The 20,579-nt window shown below is 41.0% G+C and overlaps 1 protein-coding gene across 1 annotated transcript in view; it reads left to right on the top strand.

The window, feature by feature from the left end:
• adgrl3.1 (adhesion G protein-coupled receptor L3.1) overlaps positions 1–20,579 on the top strand; it is a 334,415-nt gene that overhangs the window by 118,177 nt on the left and 195,659 nt on the right. The gene's annotated exons all lie outside the window — the stretch shown is intronic.

The following is a 20,579-nucleotide window of genomic DNA, read 5'->3' as shown; positions in this document are numbered from 1 at the left end:
CACACACACACACACACACACACACACACACACACACACACACACACACACACACACACACACACACACACACACACACACACACACACACACACCTATGTAAAAGAAAGCAATATGGCCAGAGGGTTAATTACAGCTCAGTAATGTGGCTGGGGGCCAGTAACATCCAATAGGACTGCATCGTGAGATAACACACAGCCAATGGCAACACACAAACACACACACACTGCTAGTGGCAACAGCTCAACTACTCTGCTGATAAGACGGAGTACAGCTCTTCAAAGAACCCCACCAGCTAGAGAGATACGCTCCAGAGGTGTGTGTGTGTGTGTGTGTGTGTGTGTGTGTGTGTGTGTGTGTGTGTGTGTGTGTGTGTGTGTGTGTGTGTGTGTGTGTGTGTGTGTGTGTGTTGTTGAAGATACACAAAAGCAGCAATACATCCTTCCTACCACCATCATTACACCATAACAGCCTCTACTAATATAACCATCATTACACCATAACAGCCTCTACTAATATAACCATCATTACACCATAGATAACAGCCTCTACACCACATATAACAGCCTCTACACCATAGATAACAGCCTCTACACCATAGATAACAGCCTCTAACCACGTTACCACGTTACCACGGTCACATGAGAGAATCATCATTAGTCAGTCAGTTAGCAACTTCTGTACCGTGAGAGAGAGCTGGAGTTAAACAAACATCAACAACAACAAACAACAACACAACAACAACACATCCTAAACAGCTTCTGTACCGTGAGAGAGAGAGATCTGCCAGTTAAACAAACATCAACAACGACAAACAACAACAAACAACAATGATACAACACAACAACAACACATCCTAAACAGCCCCATCTAGCTCTCCACAGCTCTGTCTGTTGTTGTACAGAGAACATACACACACACGCACACACACACACACACACACACACACACACACACACACACACACACACACACACACACACACACACACACACACACACACACACACACACACACACACACACACACACACACACAGTGTCTGTGTAGTAGCCGAGCCAGCAGCCAGTAACTGTATTTAGGCCACTACCTTGAAGTCGTCATGTTCATAGAAGACCTTGTTTATCTGGAAGACAAACTGCAGAGGCCTTTTAGCTGCGAGGGTTTTACACATCATTATTTCTCAAACAAACTATTAGCGAAACCACATTGGGACAGTGTAGCGTGTGTGTGTGTGTGTGTGTGTGTGTGTGTGTGTGTGTGTGTGTGTGTGTGTGTGTGTGTGTGTGTGTGTGTGTGTGTGTGTGTGTGTGTGTGTCCCTCTGTACCGCCCCTGTACATATTTATCATGGTTCAGATTGAGGACAGTTCCATGTTCCTTTGCCAACAGACTATTTTTCATGGTGTTGTTTATCTGTCAGCGAGAAAGTTAGAGAGGGAGAGAGTGGGGAGAGAGAGGGAGGCGGGAGAGAGAGAGAGGGGGGAAAGAGTGGATAGAGAGAGAGAGAGAGAAAGAGAGAGAGAGGGGGGAAAGAGTGGAGAGAGAGAGAGAGAGAGGGGGAAAGAGTGGAGAGAGAGAGAGAGAGAGAGGCGGGAAAGAGTGGAGAGAGAGAGAGAGTGGGGAGAGAGAGGGAGGCGGGAGAGAGAGGAGAGAGGGAGAGAGAGAGAGAGTGGGGAGAGAGAGGGAGGAGGGAGAGAGAGGAGAGAGGGAGAGAGAGGGAGCCGGGAGAGAGGCAGAAGAGAGAGGGAGGGGAGAGAGAGCGGGAGGGGGAGAATATAATTCAATCACACCAGGATCATGGGAGGGAGGGAGAGAGAAAGAAAAAGAGGAAGAGAAAAAGGGATGGATGGTTTTCTGATTTCCTGATACTGCTCAGACGAGAGTTGCTTTCAGACAGATGCCTGACGTCAACCTGGGGTCTTTGGAATTTAGTCCCCAAAGGGATGAGGTGATGAGAGAGATGGAAAGACTGAGGGCTGAGGGGATGAGAGAGAGATGGAAAGACTGAGGGATGAGGGGCTGAGAGAGAGATGGAAAGACTGAGGGATGAGGGGATGAGAGAGAGATGGAAAGACAGAGGGATAAGGGGATGAGAGAGAGATGGAAAGACTGAGGGCTGGAGGGAGAGAGAAGAGAGAGGGAGGGAGAGAGAGTGATGGAAAGACAGAGGGATGAGGGGCTGAGAGAGAGATGGAAAGACAGAGGGATGAGGGGCTGAGAGAGAGAAGGAAAGACAGAGGGCTGGAGGGAGAGAGGGAGATGAGAGAAAGGAGGGAGGGAGAGAGAAGGGAGGAAGAAGAGAGGGAGGGAGGGAGAGAGAAGGGAGGGAGGGAGAGAGAAGGGAGGAAGAAGAGAGGGAGGGAGGGAGAGAGAAGGGAGGAAGAAGAGAGGGAGGGAGGGAGAGAGAGAGAAGAGGGAGGGAGAGATAGAGAGAGAGAGAGAGAGAGAGGGATGGAAGGAGCGATAACGAAGAGAGGGAGGGAGTGAATGGGGAGAGATGTCAGGGAATGTCTACTGTTGCTAAGTGGGTTAGAGATGGAGAGGAAGAGACTGAGGGAGAGAAAGATGGAGAGAGAGAGAGAGAGAGAGAGAGAGAGAGGGAGAAAATGGACTGATTGGGTTCTATGGTTTCATGGAGGAGAGACAGAGAGGGAGAACATGGACTGATTGGGTTCTATGGTTTCATGGAGGAGAGACAGAGAGGGAGAAAATGGACTGATTGGGTTCTATGGTTTCATGGAGGAGAGACAGAGAGGCAGAACATGGACTGATTGGGTTCTATGGTTTCATGGAGGAGAGACAGAGAGGGAGAAAATGGACTGATTGGGTTCTATGGTTTCATGGAGGAGAGACAGAGAGGGAGAAAATGGACTGATTGGGTTCTATGGTTTCATGGAGGAGAGACAGAGAGGGAGAAAATGGACTGATTGGGTTCTATGGTTTCATGGAGGAGAGACAGAGAGGGAGAAAATGGACTGATTGGGTTCTATGGTTTCATGGAGGAGAGACAGAGAGGGAGAAAATGGACTGATTGGGTTCTATGGTTTCATGGAGAGAGACAGAGAGGGAGAAAATGGACTGATTGGGTTCTATGGTTTCATGGAGGAGAGACAGAGAGGCAGAACATGGACTGATTGGGTTCTATGGTTTCATGGAGTATAGACAGAGAGGGAGAACATGGACTGATTGGGTTCTATGGTTTCATGGAGTATAGACAGAGAGGGATAAAATGGACTGATTGGGTTCTATGGTTTCATGGAGGAGAGACAGAGAGGGAGAACATGGACTGATTGGGTTCTATGGTTTCATGGAGTATAGACAGAGAGGGATAAAATGGACTGATTGGGTTCTATGGTTTCATGGAGGAGAGACAGAGAGGGAGAACATGGACTGATTGGGTTCTATGGTTTCATGGAGTATAGACAGAGAGGGAGAACATGGACTGATTGGGTTCTATGGTTTCATGGAGGAGAGACAGAGAGGGAGAAAATGGACTGATTGGGTTCTATGGTTTCATGGAGGACAGATACATAGGGAGAAAGCATGACTATATTTTTGGGGAGCAACCATAGCAACCATAGCAACCATAGCATTCATAGCAACCATAGCTGCAGGAAGTAAGGGTGCTGAGGGTGCTGAAAAATCTTCTTATTTTTTTTAGGTAGTTCACTGGGTCTTTTCTAGTCCTGTATTACTAGTCCTGTATTACTAGTCCTGCATTACTAGTCCTGTATTACTAGTCCTGTATTACTAGTCCTGTATTACTAGTCCTGTATTACTAGTCCTGCATTACTAGTCCTGTATTAACAGACCTATATAGACGTCTGTAACACTGGGCCTTTACTAGTCCTGTATTACTAGTCCTGTATTACTAGTCCTGTATTACTAGTCCTGTATTACTAGTCCTGTATTAACAGACCTATATAGACGTCTGTAACACTGGGTCTTTACTAGTCCTGTATTACTAGTCCTGTATTACTAGTCCTGTATTACTAGTCCTGTATTACTAGTCCTGTATTAACATACCTATATAGACGTCTGTAACACTGGGTCTTTACTAGTTCTGTATTACTAGTCCTGTATTACTAGTCCTGTATTACTAGTCCTGCATTACTAGTCCTGTATTACTAGTCCTGTATTAACAGACCTATATAGACGTCTGTAACACTGGGCCTTTACTAGTCCTGTATTACTAGTCCTGTATTACTAGTCCTGTAGTAACAGACCTATATAGACGTCTGTAACACTAGGCCTTTACTAGTCCTGTATTACTAGTCCTGCATTACTAGTCATGTATTACTAGTCCTGTATTACTAGTCCTGTATTACTAGTCCTGTATTACTAGTCCTGTATTAACATACCTATATAGACATCTGTAACACTGGGTCTTTACTAGTCCTGTATTACTAGTCCTGTATTACTAGTCCTGTATTACTAGTCCTGTATTACTAGTCCTGTATTAACAGACCTATATAGACGTCTGTAACACTGGACCTTTACTAGTCCTGTATTACTTGTCCTGTATTACTAGTCCTGTATTTCTAGTCCTGTATTAACAGACCTATATAGACGTCTGTGACACTGGGTCTTTACTAGTCCTGTATTACTAGTCCTGTATTACTAGTCCTGTATTACTAGTCCTGTATTACTAGTCCTGTATTACTAGTCCTGTATTACTAGTCCTGTATTAACATACCTATATAGACGTCTGTAACACTGGGTCTTTACTAGTCCTGTATTACTAGTCCTGTATTACTAGTCCTGTATTACTAGTCCTGTATTACTAGTCCTGTATTAACAGACATATATAGACGTCTGTAACACTGGGCCTTTACTAGTCCTGTATTACTAGTCCTGTATTACTAGTCCTGTATTACTAGTCCTGTATTACTAGTCCTGTATTACTAGTTCTGTATTACTAGTCCTGTATTACTAGTCTTGTATTAACATACCTATATAGACGTCTGTAACACTGGGTCTTTACTAGTCCTGTATTACTAGTCCTGTATTACTAGTCCTGTATTAACAGACATATATAGACGTCTGTAACACTGGGCCTTTACTAGTCCTGTATTACTAGTCCTGTATTACTAGTCCTGTATTACTAGTCCTGTATTACTAGTCCTGTATTAACAGACCTATATAGACGTCCGTAACACTGGGCCTTTACTAGTCCTGTATTACTAGTCCTGTATTACTAGTCCTGTAGTAACAGACCTATATAGACGTCTGTAACACTGGGCCTTTACTAGTCCTGTATTACTAGTCCTGTATTACTAGTCCTGTATTACTAGTCCTGTATTAACAGACCTATATAGACGTCTGTAACACTGGGCCTTTACTAGTCCTGTATTACTAGTCCTGTATTACTAGTCCTGTATTAACAGACCTATATAGACGTCTGTAACACTGGGCCTTTACTAGTCCTGTATTACTAGTCCTGTATTACTAGTCCTGTATTACTAGTCCTGTATTACTAGTCCTGTATTAACAGACCTATATAGACGTCTGTAACACTGGGCCTTTACTAGTCCTGTATTACTAGTCCTGTATTACTAGTCATGTATTACTAGTCCTGTATTATCAGACCTATATAGACGTCTGTAACACTGGGCCTTTACTAGTCCTGTATTACTAGTCCTGTATTACTAGTCCTGTATTATCAGACCTATATAGACGTCTGTAACACTGGGCCTTTACTAGTCCTGTATTACTAGTCCTGTATTACTAGTCCTGTATTACTAGTCCTGTATTAACAGACCTATATAGACGTCTGTAACACTGGGCCTTTACTAGTCCTGTATTACTAATCCTGTATTACTAGTCCTGTATTACTAGTCCTGTATTAACAGACCTATATAGACGTCTGTAACACTGGGCCTTTACTAGTCCTGTATTACTAGTCCTGTATTATCAGACCTGTATAGACGTCTGTAACACTGGGCCTTTACTAGTCCTGTATTACTAGTCCTGTTTAACTAGTCCTGTATTACTAGTCCTGTATTACTAGTCCTGTGTTACTAGTCCTGTATTAACAGACCTATATAGACGTCTGTAACACTGGGCCTTTACTAGTCCTGTATTACTAGTCCTGTATTACTAGTCCTGTATTACTAGTCCTGTATTAACAGACCTATATAGACGTCTGTAACACTGGGCCTTTACTAGTCCTGTATTACTAGTCCTGTATTACTAGTCCTGTATTACTAGTCCTGTATTAACAGACCTATATAGACGTCTGTAACACTGGGCCTTTACTAGTCCTGTATTACTAGTCCTGTATTACTAGTCCTGTATTACTAGTCCTGTATTACTAGTCCTGTATTAACATACCTATATAGACATCTGTAACACTGGGTCTTTACTAGTCCTGTATTACTAGTCCTGTATTACTAGTCCTGTATTACTAGTCCTGTATTAACAGACCTATATAGACGTCTGTAACACTGGGTCTTTACTAGTCCTGTATTACTAGTCCTGTATTATTAGTCCTGTATTACTAGTCCTGTATTACTAGTCCTGTATTACTAGTCCTGTATTACTAGTCCTGTATTAACAGACCTATATAGACGTCTGTAACACTGGGTCTTTACTAGTCCTGTATTACTAGTCCTGTATTACTAGTCCTGTATTACTAGTCCTGTATTAACAGACCTATATAGACGTATGTAACACTGGGTCTTTACTAGTCCTGTATTACTAGTCCTGTATTACTAGTCCTGTATTACTAGTCCTGTATTACTAGTCCTGTATTACTAGTCCTGTATTACTAGTCCTGTATTAACAGACCTATATAGACGTCTGTAACACTGGGCCTTTACCAGTCCTGTATTACTAGTCCTGTATTACTAGTCCTGTATTACTAGTCCTGTATTACTAGTCCTGTATTACTAGTCCTGTATTACTAGTCCTGTATTACTAGTCCTGTATTAACAGACCTATATAGACGTCTGTAACACTGGGTCTTTACTAGTCCTGTATTACTAGTCCTGTATTACTAGTCCTGTATTACTAGTCCTGTATTACTAGTCCTGTATTAACAGACCTATATAGACGTATGTAACACTGGGTCTTTACTAGTCCTGTATTACTAGTCCTGTATTACTAGTCCTGTATTACTAGTCCTGTATTACTAGTCCTGTATTACTAGTCCTGTATTACTAGTCCTGTATTAACAGACCTATATAGACGTCTGTAACACTGGGCCTTTACTAGTCCTGTATTACTAGTCCTGTATTACTAGTCCTGTATTACTAGTCCTGTATTACTAGTCCTGTATTACTAGTCCTGTATTACTAGTCCTGTATTAACAGACCTATATAGACGTCTGTAACACTGGGTCTTTACTAGTCCTGTATTACTAGTCCTGTATTACTAGTCCTGTATTACTAGTCCTGTATTACTAGTCCTGTATTAACAGACCTATATAGACGTCTGTAACACTGGGCCTTTACTAGTCCTGTATTACTAGTCCTGTATTACTAGTCCTGTATTACTAGTCCTGTATTACTAGTCCTGTATTAACAGACCTATATAGACGTCTGTAACACTGGGTCTTTACTAGTCCTGTATTACTAGTCCTGTATTACTAGTCCTGTATTACTAGTCCTGTATTAACAGACCTATATAGACGTCTGTAACACTGGGCCTTTACTAGTCCTGTATTACTAGTCCTGTATTACTAGTCCTGTATTACTAGTCCTGTATTACTAGTCCTGTATTAACAGACCTATATAGACGTCTGTAACACTGGGCCTTTACTAGTCCTGTATTACTAGTCCTGTATTATTAGTCCTGTATTACTAGTCCTGTATTACTAGTCCTGTATTACTAGTCCTGTATTACTAGTCCTGTATTAACAGACCTATATAGACGTCTGTAACACTGGGTCTTTACTAGTCCTGTATTACTAGTCCTGTATTACTAGTCCTGTATTACTAGTCCTGTATTACTAGTCCTGTATTAACAGACCTATATAGACGTATGTAACACTGGGTCTTTACTAGTCCTGTATTACTAGTCCTGTATTACTAGTCCTGTATTACTAGTCCTGTATTACTAGTCCTGTATTACTAGTCCTGAATTACTAGTCCTGTATTACTAGTCCTGTATTACTAGTCCTGTATTACTAGTCCTGTATTACTAGTCCTGTATTAACAGACCTATATAGACGTCTGTAACACTGGGTCTTTACTAGTCCTGTATTACTAGTCCTGTATTACTAGTCCTGTATTACTAGTCCTGTATTACTAGTCCTGTATTACTAGTCCTGTATTACTAGTCCTGTATTACTAGTCCTGTATTACTAGTCCTGTATTACTAGTCCTGTATTAACAGACCTATATAGACGTCTGTAACACTGGGTCTTTACTAGTCCTGTATTACTAGTCCTGTATTACTAGTCCTGTATTACTAGTCCTGTATTACTAGTCCTGTATTACTAGTCCTGTATTAACAGACCTATATAGACGTCTGTAACACTGGGTCTTTACTAGTCCTGTATTACTAGTCCTGTATTACTAGTCCTGTATTACTAGTCCTGTATTACTAGTCCTGTATTAACAGACCTATATAGACGTCTGTAACACTGGGCCTTTACTAGTCCTGTATTACTAGTCCTGTATTACTAGTCCTGTATTACTAGTCCTGTATTACTAGTCCTGTAATAACAGACCTATATAGACGTCTGTAACACTGGGCCTTTACTAGTCCTGTATTACTAGTCCTGTATTACTAGTCCTGTATTACTAGTCCTGTATTACTAGTCCTGTATTACTAGTCCTGTATTAACATACCTATATAGACGTCTGTAACACTGGGTCTTTACTAGTTCTGTATTACTAGTCCTGTATTACTAGTCCTGTATTACTAGTCCTGCATTACTAGTCCTGTATTACTAGTCCTGTATTAACAGACCTATATAGACGTCTGTAACACTGGGCCTTTACTAGTCCTGTATTACTAGTCCTGTATTACTAGTCCTGTAGTAACAGACCTATATAGACGTCTGTAACACTAGGCCTTTACTAGTCCTGTATTACTAGTCCTGCATTACTAGTCATGTATTACTAGTCCTGTATTACTAGTCCTGTATTACTAGTCCTGTATTACTAGTCCTGTATTAACATACCTATATAGACATCTGTAACACTGGGTCTTTACTAGTCCTGTATTACTAGTCCTGTATTACTAGTCCTGTATTACTAGTCCTGTATTACTAGTCCTGTATTACTAGTCCTGTATTAACAGACCTATATAGACGTCTGTAACACTGGACCTTTACTAGTCCTGTATTACTTGTCCTGTATTACTAGTCCTGTATTTCTAGTCCTGTATTAACAGACCTATATAGACGTCTGTGACACTGGGTCTTTACTAGTCCTGTATTACTAGTCCTGTATTACTAGTCCTGTATTACTAGTCCTGTATTACTAGTCCTGTATTACTAGTCCTGTATTAACATACCTATATAGACGTCTGTAACACTGGGTCTTTACTAGTCCTGTATTACTAGTCCTGTATTACTAGTCCTGTATTAACAGACATATATAGACGTCTGTAACACTGGGCCTTTACTAGTCCTGTATTACTAGTCCTGTATTACTAGTCCTGTATTACTAGTCCTGTATTACTAGTCCTGTATTACTAGTTCTGTATTACTAGTCCTGTATTACTAGTCCTGTATTAACATACCTATATAGACGTCTGTAACACTGGGTCTTTACTAGTCCTGTATTACTAGTCCTGTATTACTAGTCCTGTATTAACAGACATATATAGACGTCTGTAACACTGGGCCTTTACTAGTCCTGTATTACTAGTCCTGTATTACTAGTCCTGTATTACTAGTCCTGTATTACTAGTCCTGTATTACTAGTCCTGTATTACTAGTCCTGTATTAACAGACATATATAGACGTCTGTAACACTGGGCCTTTACTAGTCCTGTATTACTAGTCCTGTATTACTAGTCCTGTATTACTAGTCCTGTATTACTAGTCCTGTATTAACAGACCTATATAGACGTCCGTAACACTGGGCCTTTACTAGTCCTGTATTACTAGTCCTGTATTACTAGTCCTGTAGTAACAGACCTATATAGACGTCTGTAACACTGGGCCTTTACTAGTCCTGTATTACTAGTCCTGTATTACTAGTCCTGTATTACTAGTCCTGTATTAACAGACCTATATAGACGTCTGTAACACTGGGCCTTTACTAGTCCTGTATTACTAGTCCTGTATTACTAGTCCTGTATTAACAGACCTATATAGACGTCTGTAACACTGGGCCTTTACTAGTCCTGTATTACTAGTCCTGTATTACTAGTCCTGTATTACTAGTCCTGTATTACTAGTCCTGTATTAACAGACCTATATAGACGTCTGTAACACTGGGCCTTTACTAGTCCTGTATTACTAGTCCTGTATTACTAGTCATGTATTACTAGTCCTGTATTATCAGACCTATATAGACGTCTGTAACACTGGGCCTTTACTAGTCCTGTATTACTAGTCCTGTATTACTAGTCCTGTATTATCAGACCTATATAGACGTCTGTAACACTGGGCCTTTACTAGTCCTGTATTACTAGTCCTGTATTACTAGTCCTGTATTACTAGTCCTGTATTAACAGACCTATATAGACGTCTGTAACACTGGGCCTTTACTAGTCCTGTATTACTAATCCTGTATTACTAGTCCTGTATTACTAGTCCTGTATTAACAGACCTATATAGACGTCTGTAACACTGGGCCTTTACTAGTCCTGTATTACTAGTCCTGTATTATCAGACCTGTATAGACGTCTGTAACACTGGGCCTTTACTAGTCCTGTATTACTAGTCCTGTTTAACTAGTCCTGTATTACTAGTCCTGTATTACTAGTCCTGTGTTACTAGTCCTGTATTAACAGACCTATATAGACGTCTGTAACACTGGGCCTTTACTAGTCCTGTATTACTAGTCCTGTATTACTAGTCCTGTATTACTAGTCCTGTATTAACAGACCTATATAGACGTCTGTAACACTGGGCCTTTACTAGTCCTGTATTACTAGTCCTGTATTACTAGTCCTGTATTACTAGTCCTGTATTAACAGACCTATATAGACGTCTGTAACACTGGGCCTTTACTAGTCCTGTATTACTAGTCCTGTATTACTAGTCCTGTATTACTAGTCCTGTATTACTAGTCCTGTATTAACATACCTATATAGACATCTGTAACACTGGGTCTTTACTAGTCCTGTATTACTAGTCCTGTATTACTAGTCCTGTATTACTAGTCCTGTATTAACAGACCTATATAGACGTCTGTAACACTGGGTCTTTACTAGTCCTGTATTACTAGTCCTGTATTATTAGTCCTGTATTACTAGTCCTGTATTACTAGTCCTGTATTACTAGTCCTGTATTACTAGTCCTGTATTAACAGACCTATATAGACGTCTGTAACACTGGGTCTTTACTAGTCCTGTATTACTAGTCCTGTATTACTAGTCCTGTATTACTAGTCCTGTATTAACAGACCTATATAGACGTATGTAACACTGGGTCTTTACTAGTCCTGTATTACTAGTCCTGTATTACTAGTCCTGTATTACTAGTCCTGTATTACTAGTCCTGTATTACTAGTCCTGTATTACTAGTCCTGTATTAACAGACCTATATAGACGTCTGTAACACTGGGCCTTTACTAGTCCTGTATTACTAGTCCTGTATTACTAGTCCTGTATTACTAGTCCTGTATTACTAGTCCTGTATTACTAGTCCTGTATTACTAGTCCTGTATTAACAGACCTATATAGACGTCTGTAACACTGGGTCTTTACTAGTCCTGTATTACTAGTCCTGTATTACTAGTCCTGTATTACTAGTCCTGTATTACTAGTCCTGTATTAACAGACCTATATAGACGTCTGTAACACTGGGCCTTTACTAGTCCTGTATTACTAGTCCTGTATTACTAGTCCTGTATTACTAGTCCTGTATTACTAGTCCTGTATTAACAGACCTATATAGACGTCTGTAACACTGGGTCTTTACTAGTCCTGTATTACTAGTCCTGTATTACTAGTCCTGTATTACTAGTCCTGTATTAACAGACCTATATAGACGTCTGTAACACTGGGCCTTTACTAGTCCTGTATTACTAGTCCTGTATTACTAGTCCTGTATTACTAGTCCTGTATTACTAGTCCTGTATTAACAGACCTATATAGACGTCTGTAACACTGGGCCTTTACTAGTCCTGTATTACTAGTCCTGTATTATTAGTCCTGTATTACTAGTCCTGTATTACTAGTCCTGTATTACTAGTCCTGTATTACTAGTCCTGTATTAACAGACCTATATAGACGTCTGTAACACTGGGTCTTTACTAGTCCTGTATTACTAGTCCTGTATTACTAGTCCTGTATTACTAGTCCTGTATTACTAGTCCTGTATTAACAGACCTATATAGACGTATGTAACACTGGGTCTTTACTAGTCCTGTATTACTAGTCCTGTATTACTAGTCCTGTATTACTAGTCCTGTATTACTAGTCCTGTATTACTAGTCCTGAATTACTAGTCCTGTATTACTAGTCCTGTATTACTAGTCCTGTATTACTAGTCCTGTATTACTAGTCCTGTATTAACAGACCTATATAGACGTCTGTAACACTGGGTCTTTACTAGTCCTGTATTACTAGTCCTGTATTACTAGTCCTGTATTACTAGTCCTGTATTACTAGTCCTGTATTACTAGTCCTGTATTACTAGTCCTGTATTACTAGTCCTGTATTACTAGTCCTGTATTACTAGTCCTGTATTAACAGACCTATATAGACGTCTGTAACACTGGGTCTTTACTAGTCCTGTATTACTAGTCCTGTATTACTAGTCCTGTATTACTAGTCCTGTATTACTAGTCCTGTATTAACAGACCTATATAGACGTCTGTAACACTGGGTCTTTACTAGTCCTGTATTACTAGTCCTGTATTACTAGTCCTGTATTACTAGTCCTGTATTACTAGTCCTGTATTAACAGACCTATATAGACGTCTGTAACACTGGGCCTTTACTAGTCCTGTATTACTAGTCCTGTATTACTAGTCCTGTATTACTAGTCCTGTATTACTAGTCCTGTAATAACAGACCTATATAGACGTCTGTAACACTGGGCCTTTACTAGTCCTGTATTACTAGTCCTGTATTACTAGTCCTGTATTACTAGTCCTGTATTACTAGTCCTGTATTACTAGTCCTGTATTAACAGACCTATATAGACGTCTGTAACACTGGGTCTTTACTAGTCCTGTATTACTAGTCCTGTATTACTAGTCCTGTATTACTAGTCCTGTATTACTAGTCCTGTATTAACAGACCTATATAGACGTCTGTAACACTGGGTCTTTACTAGTCCTGTATTACTAGTCCTGTATTACTAGTCCTGTATTACTAGTCCTGTATTACTAGTCCTGTATTACTAGTCCTGTATTAACAGACCTATATAGACGTCTGTAACACTGGGTCTTTACTAGTCCTGTATTACTAGTCCTGTATTACTAGTCCTGTATTACTAGTCCTGTATTACTAGTCCTGTATTACTAGTCCTGTATTAACAGACCTATATAGACGTCTGTAACACTGGGTCTTTACTAGTCCTGTATTACTAGTCCTGTATTACTAGTCCTGTATTACTAGTCCTGTATTAACAGACCTATATAGACGTCTGTAACACTGGGTCTTTACTAGTCCTGTATTACTAGTCCTGTATTACTAGTCCTGTATTACTAGTCCTGTATTAACAGACCTATATAGACGTTTGTAGCGTGAGCCCCCCCCCCCCCATCTTCCCGCGGCTATGTCTTGGCGTAGAGGAAATTGAATACAGAGAGAGGTTGTTTGGGGGGAGAGAGGGAGATAGAAGGAAAGAAAGAGAGACATACCAGGAGAGACAGACATACAGAGATAGAGAGAGACCAGGAGAGACAGACATACAGAGATAGAGAGAGACAGACAGAGACGGAGAGAGAGAGACAGACCAGGAGAGACAGACATACAGAGGGAGAGAGAGAGAGACAGACCAGGAGAGACAGACATACAGAGGGAGAGAGAGAGAGACAGACCAGGAGAGACAGACATACAGAGGGAGAGAGAGAGAGACAGACCAGGAGAGACAGACATACAGAGGGAGAGAGAGAGAGACAGACCAGGAGAGACAGACATACAGAGGGAGAGAGAGAGAGACAGACCAGGAGAGACAGACATACAGAGGGAGAGAGAGAGAGACAGACCAGGAGAGACAGACATACAGAGGGAGAGAGAGAGAGACAGACCAGGAGAGACAGACATACAGAGGGAGAGAGAGAGAGACAGACCAGGAGAGACAGACAGAGACGGAGAGAGAGAGACAGACCAGGAGAGACAGACAGACAGAGATGGAGAGAGAGAGACAGACCAGGAGAGACAGACAGACAGAGATGGAGAGAGAGAGAGAGACAGACAGAGATGGAGAGAGAGACAGACCAGGAGAGACAGACAGACAGAGATGGAGAGAGAGAGACAGACCAGGAGAGACAGACAGACAGAGATGGAGAGAGAGAGAGAGACAGACAGAGATGGAGAGAGAGAGACAGACAGGCAGAGATGGAGAGAGAGACAGACCAGGAGAGACAGACAGACAGAGATGGAGAGAGAGAGACAGACCAGGAGAGACAGACAGACAGAGATGGAGAGAGAGAGAGAGACAGACAGAGATGTAGAGAGAGAGACAGACAGGCAGAGATGGAGAGAGAGAGACAGACCAGGAGAGACAGACAGACAGAGATGTAGAGAGAGAGACAGACAGGCAGAGATGGAGAGAGAGACAGTCATCTATCCAAGGCTAGTCACTTTATAACAAGTGATTCACTCTCCATTCAAAAAGTGTGATTTCATTAACTACCTATTTCATAATAATATGTTGTGTAACCAAGCAGAAACATATTTTATATAGATATATACTAGCTTCATTAAGCACTAAATTGGGTCTATCAAAGAGCTGCAACAAAGAGCTGTAACTAAGAGCTGTAACTAAGAGCTGTAACTAAGAGGTCTAACTAAGAGCTGTAACTAAGAGCTGTATCTAAGAGCTGTAACTAAGAGCTGTATCTAAGAGCTGTAACTAAGAGCTGTATCTAAGAGCTGTAACTAAGAGCTGTAACTAAGAGCTGTATCTAAGAGCTGTAACTAAGAGCTGTAACTAAGAGCTGTAACTAAGAGCTGTATCTAAGAGCTGTAACTAAGAGCTGTATCTAAGAGCTGTAACTAAGAGCTGTAACTAAGAGCTGTATCTAAGAGCTGTAACTAAGAGCTGTAACTAAGAGCTGTAACTAAGAGCTGTAACTAAGAGCTGTATCTAAGAGCTGTAACTAAGAGCTGTAACTAAGAGCTGTATCTAAGAGCTGTATCTAAGAGCTGTAACTAAGAGCTGTAACTAAGAGCTGTAACTAAGAGCTGTAACTAAGAGCTGTATCTAAGAGCTGTAACTAAGAGCTGTAACTAAGAGCTGTAACTAAGAGCTGTATCTAAGAGCTGTATCTAAGAGCTGTAACTAAGAGCTGTAACTAAGAGCTGTAACTAAGAGCTGTAACTAAGAGCTGTAACTAAGAGGTCTATCTAAGAGCTGTATCTAAGAGCTGTAACTAAGAGCTGTAACTAAGAGCTGTATCTAAGAGCTGTAACTAAGAGCTGTAACTAAGAGCTGTAACTAAGAGCTGTAACTAAGAGCTGTAACTAAGAGCTGTATCTAAGAGCTGTAACTAAGAGCTGTAACTAAGAGCTGTATCTAAGAGCTGTATCTAAGAGCTGTAACTAAGAGCTGTAACTAAGAGCTGTAACTAAGAGCTGTAACTAAGAGGTCTATCTAAGAGCTGTATCTAAGAGCTGTAACTAAGAGCTGTAACTAAGAGCTGTATCTAAGAGCTGTAACTAAGAGCTGTAACTAAGAGCTGTAACTAAGAGCTGTAACTAAGAGCTGTATCTAAGAGCTGTATCTAAGAGCTGTATCTAAGAGCTGTATCTAAGAGCTGTATCTAAGAGCTGTATCTAAGAGCTGTAACTAAGAGCTGTAACTAAGAGCTGTATCTAAGAGCTGTATCTAAGAGCTGTAACTAAGAGCTGTAACTAAGAGCTGTATCTAAGAGCTGTAACTAAGAGCTGTATCTAAGAGCTGTAACTAAGAGCTGTAACTAAGAGCTGTAACTAAGAGCTGTATCTAAGAGGTGTATCTAAGAGCTGTAACTAAGAGCTGTAACTAAGAGCTGTATCTAAGAGCTGTAACTAAGAGGTATATCTAAGAGCTGTAACTAAGAGCTGTAACTAAGAGCTGTAACTAAGAGCTGTAACTAAGAGCTGTATCTAAGAGCTGTAACTAAGAGCTGTAACTAAGAGCTGTATCTAAGAGCTGTATCTAAGAGCTGTATCTAAGAGCTGTATCTAAGAGCTGTATCTAAGAGCTGTAACTAAGAGATGTAACTAAGAGCTTTAACTAAGAGCTGTAACTAAGAGCTGTAACTAAGAGCTGTAACTAAGAGCTGTAACTAAGAGCTGTAACTAAGAGCTGTAACTAAGAGCTTTAACTAAGAGCTGTATCTAAGAGCTGTAACTAAGAGCTGTAACTAAGAGCTGTAACTAAGAGCTGTAACTAAGAGCTTTAACTAAGAGCTGTAACTAAGAGCTGTATCTAAGAGCTGTAACTAAGAGCTGTAACTAAGAGCTGTATCTAAGAACTGTAACTAAGAGCTGTAACTAAGAGCTGTAACTAAGAGCTGTAACTAAGAGCTGTATCTAAGAGCTGTAACTAAGAGCTGTAACTAAGAGCTGTATCTAAGAGCTGTAACTAAGAGCTGTAACTAAGTGCTGTAACTAAGAGCTGTAACTAAGAGGTGTATCTAAGAGCTGTAACTAAGAGCTGTAACTAAGAGCTGTAACTAAGAGCTGTAACTAAGAGCTGTAACTAAGAGCTGTAACTAAGAGCTGTAACTAAGAGCTGTAACTAAGAGCTGTAACTAAGAGCTGTAACTAAGAGCTGTATCTAAGAGCTGTAACTAAGAGCTGTAACTAAGAGCTGTAACTAAGAGCTGTAACTAAGAGCTGTATCTAAGAGCTGTAACTAAGAGCTGTAACTAAGAGCTGTATCTAAGAGATGTAACTAAGAGCTGTAACTAAGAGCTGTAACTAAGAGCTGTAACTAAGAGCTGTAACTAAGAGCTGTAACTAAGAGCTGTAACTAAGAGCTGTATCTAAGAGCTGTAACTAAGAGCTGTATCTAAGAGCTGTAACTAAGAGCTGTAACTAAGAGCTGTAACTAAGAGCTGTAACTAAGAGCTGTATCTAAGAGCTGTAACTAAGAGCTGTAACTAAGAGCTGTAACTAAGAGCTGTAACTAAGAGCTGTAACTAAGAGCTGTAACTAAGAGCTGTATCTAAGAGCTGTAACTAAGAGCTGTAACTAAGAGCTGTAACTAAGAGCTGTAACTAAGAGCTGTAACTAAGAGCTGTATCTAAGAGCTGTAACTAAGAGCTGTAACTAAGAGCTGTAACTAAGAGCTGTAACTAAGAGCTGTAACTAAGAGCTGTAACTAAGAGCTGTATCTCTGGTACAGATGTCTGTTCTAACCATCCATCCGTAACCACCCGGTGTTGTGTGCTAATATCTCCTCTGTCTGAGTCTCTGTCTCCATCCCGAATGGCATCCTATTCCCAATGTCGGCGTTGGTTAAAAGTAGTGCACTAAGTAGGGAATAGGGTGCCATTAGAGCCAGCCGTGACCAGTCATGTGTGCTGATGTTGCCTGTGTGTCTGAGTCTATTGCCGGGCTCTGAAATGGCACCCTAATTCCCATTTAACGCACTACTTTTGACCACATCCTGCATAGGGCCCCTTGGTCAAAGGTAGTGCATTAAGTAGGGAATAGGGTGAGATTTGGGACTGCAGACGAATCAGACTTGTTGACACAAGTGACCTATGATGAAGTCATGGAGAAATGAAAACCCAGGGGAGCGAAGGAAGAGAAGGGAAAGGAGACGGGATGGAGGGATAACAGAAGGAGATTATTAGTAAAATACCAGTGGAGATCATCGTTAGAAAACATGGTCGATATCACAGGGGGTTGGTCGCCACCTTAATTAAGGAGGACGGGCTCGTTGGGTAAGGGCTGGAGAGGAATAGGTGGAATGGTATCAAACACATGGTTTTACCATTCCATCCACTCTGTTCTCCAGATATTATAATGAGTCATCCTCCCCTCACCAGCCTACACTGACAGAAAGGTGTTTGGGGGGGGGGGGGGGGGGGGGGGGGTTGTGTGTCTTAAAGAGAGAGAGACAGAGAGCGAGAGAGCGAGAGAGAGAGAGAGAGAGAGAGAGAGAGAGAGAGAGAGAGAGAGAGAGAGACAGACAGAGAGAGACACAAGAAAAGGGCAACCAGTGAAGAACAAACACCATTGTAAATACAACCCATATTTATGCTTATTTATTTTAACTTGTGTGCTTTAACCATTTGTACATTGTTACAACACTGTATATATATAATATGACATTTGTAATGTCTTTCTTGTTTTGAAACTTCTGTATGTGTAATGTTTACCGTTAATTTGTATTGTTTATTTCACTTTTGTATATTATCTACCTCACTTGCTTTGGCAATGTTAACACATGTTTCCCATGCCAATAAAGCCCCTTGAATTGAATTGAGAGAGAAATCCTCATCAGAGAGAGAGAGAGAGAGAGAGAGAGAGAGAGAAAGAGACAGAGAGAGAAATCCTCATCAGAGAGAGATATAACAGCTGTATGCAGCATCACTGGGATGTTTGGTGAATATCAACATGGTAATATGTATGCTAATATTGAAATGTAAATGTAATTTGTTTACATGTATATTTCATGTATGTAAATCTTCTGGCTTAAGACAAGACGAGGTCTGTGTCCCAAATGGAACTGCATGGAACCTATTCTATATGGGTCCTGGTCTAAAGTAGGGCACTATATAGGTAGAGGGAGGTATTTGAGACACAGACAATGTAAAAGAAGGATCAGTCAGGTGGGGGGGGAGGGTAGTTTTCTCATTATGGGAAAAGGTCCCTATATTTAATCTAAATGTCAACTCTGTGACAGTACAGCGAGAGAGAAGGAGAGAAGGAGAGAGAGAGAGAGAGAGAGAGACAGAGAGAGAGAGACAAAGAGACAGAGAGAGACAGAGAGACAGAGAGAGACAGAGATAGAGAGACAAAGAGACAGAGAGAGACAAAGAGACAGAGAGAGAGACAGAGAGAGAGACAAAGAGACAGAGAGAGACAAAGAGACAGAGAGAGAGACAGAGAGAGAGAGATGGAGAGAGAGAGAGAGAGACAAGGAGACAGAGAGAGACAGAGAGAGAGAGACAAAGAGACAGAAATGGATGAGAGAGAGAAAGATGGAGAGAGAGATGGAGAGAGAGAAAGCGAGAGAGAGAGAGAATATTCAGATGAAAAAGGAAATTGCACTTTACCTGTGTAGAAATAATATTTTCTCCCCCAGTGTCTTGATTTGATATTAGAATAGAGGTTTATGTTCATCCTGTACTAGAATCAGGAAGTCACCTTGAGGTAAAGAAACCATTTTCCATTGGAGACATTTAATTACATGACATATTTTGTGACAATGCACCCCTCCCACACACACACACACACACACACACACACACACACACACACACACACACACACACACACACACACACACACACACACACACACACACACACACACACACACACACACACACACACACACACACACACACACACACACACACACACACACACACACACACACAGCTCCTCATGTTATGGTGGTAGTGACAGTGGAAAGTAGTTATAGTCATGGTGCCAGGAGAGGAGAGGTCTCTAGATAATGTCAATTAGTTACCTGCTGAACCTCACGGTCTTCTAGTACGCAGGTTATAGTGTTGGGTGGGGTAGGAATATGTGTGTGTGTGTGTGTGTGTGTGTGTGTGTGTGTGTGTGTGTGTGTGTGTGTGTGTGTGTGTGTGTGTGTGTGTGTGTGTGTGTGTGTGTGTGTGTGTGTGTGTGTGAGTGTGTGTAAGTTAATGTGTGTGTAGTGTTTATAAGGCCTCTTGGTCTTGTGTCTCCATAGCAACATATTGACCCCCTTGTATTTATTATCTTACCTGTATGTCCATGTTGTTGTCTAGGTAACAGAGGACACATGTTGACAGGGAGTGTCCATGTTGTTGTCTAGGTAACAGAGGACATATGTTGACAGGGAGTTAATGAGTTTAATGTTTATGTGTAGTGTCACTTTGACCTTAACCTGTCCTTGGTGTCTCCCAGTGTAACAACCAGGTGTTGTTTCTCTGTTGTGTGTGTGTCTGTATACACGTTCTAATGTTTACCTGTTGTTATTGTTGTCTCCAGGTGTAACAACCATACCCAGTGTGTGTTGTGTGTCTGTATACACGTTCTAATGTTTACCTGTTGTTATTGTTGTCTCCAGGTGTAACAACCGTACCCAGTGTGTGTTGTGTGTCTGTATACACGTTCTAATGTTT

The sequence above is a fragment of the Salvelinus alpinus genome, chromosome 6 (genome assembly GCF_045679555.1).
Source record: "Salvelinus alpinus chromosome 6, SLU_Salpinus.1, whole genome shotgun sequence".
In the NCBI taxonomy this organism is placed as follows: Eukaryota; Metazoa; Chordata; class Actinopteri; order Salmoniformes; family Salmonidae; genus Salvelinus; species Salvelinus alpinus.
This window is presented reverse-complemented; position numbering and strand designations above follow the sequence as displayed.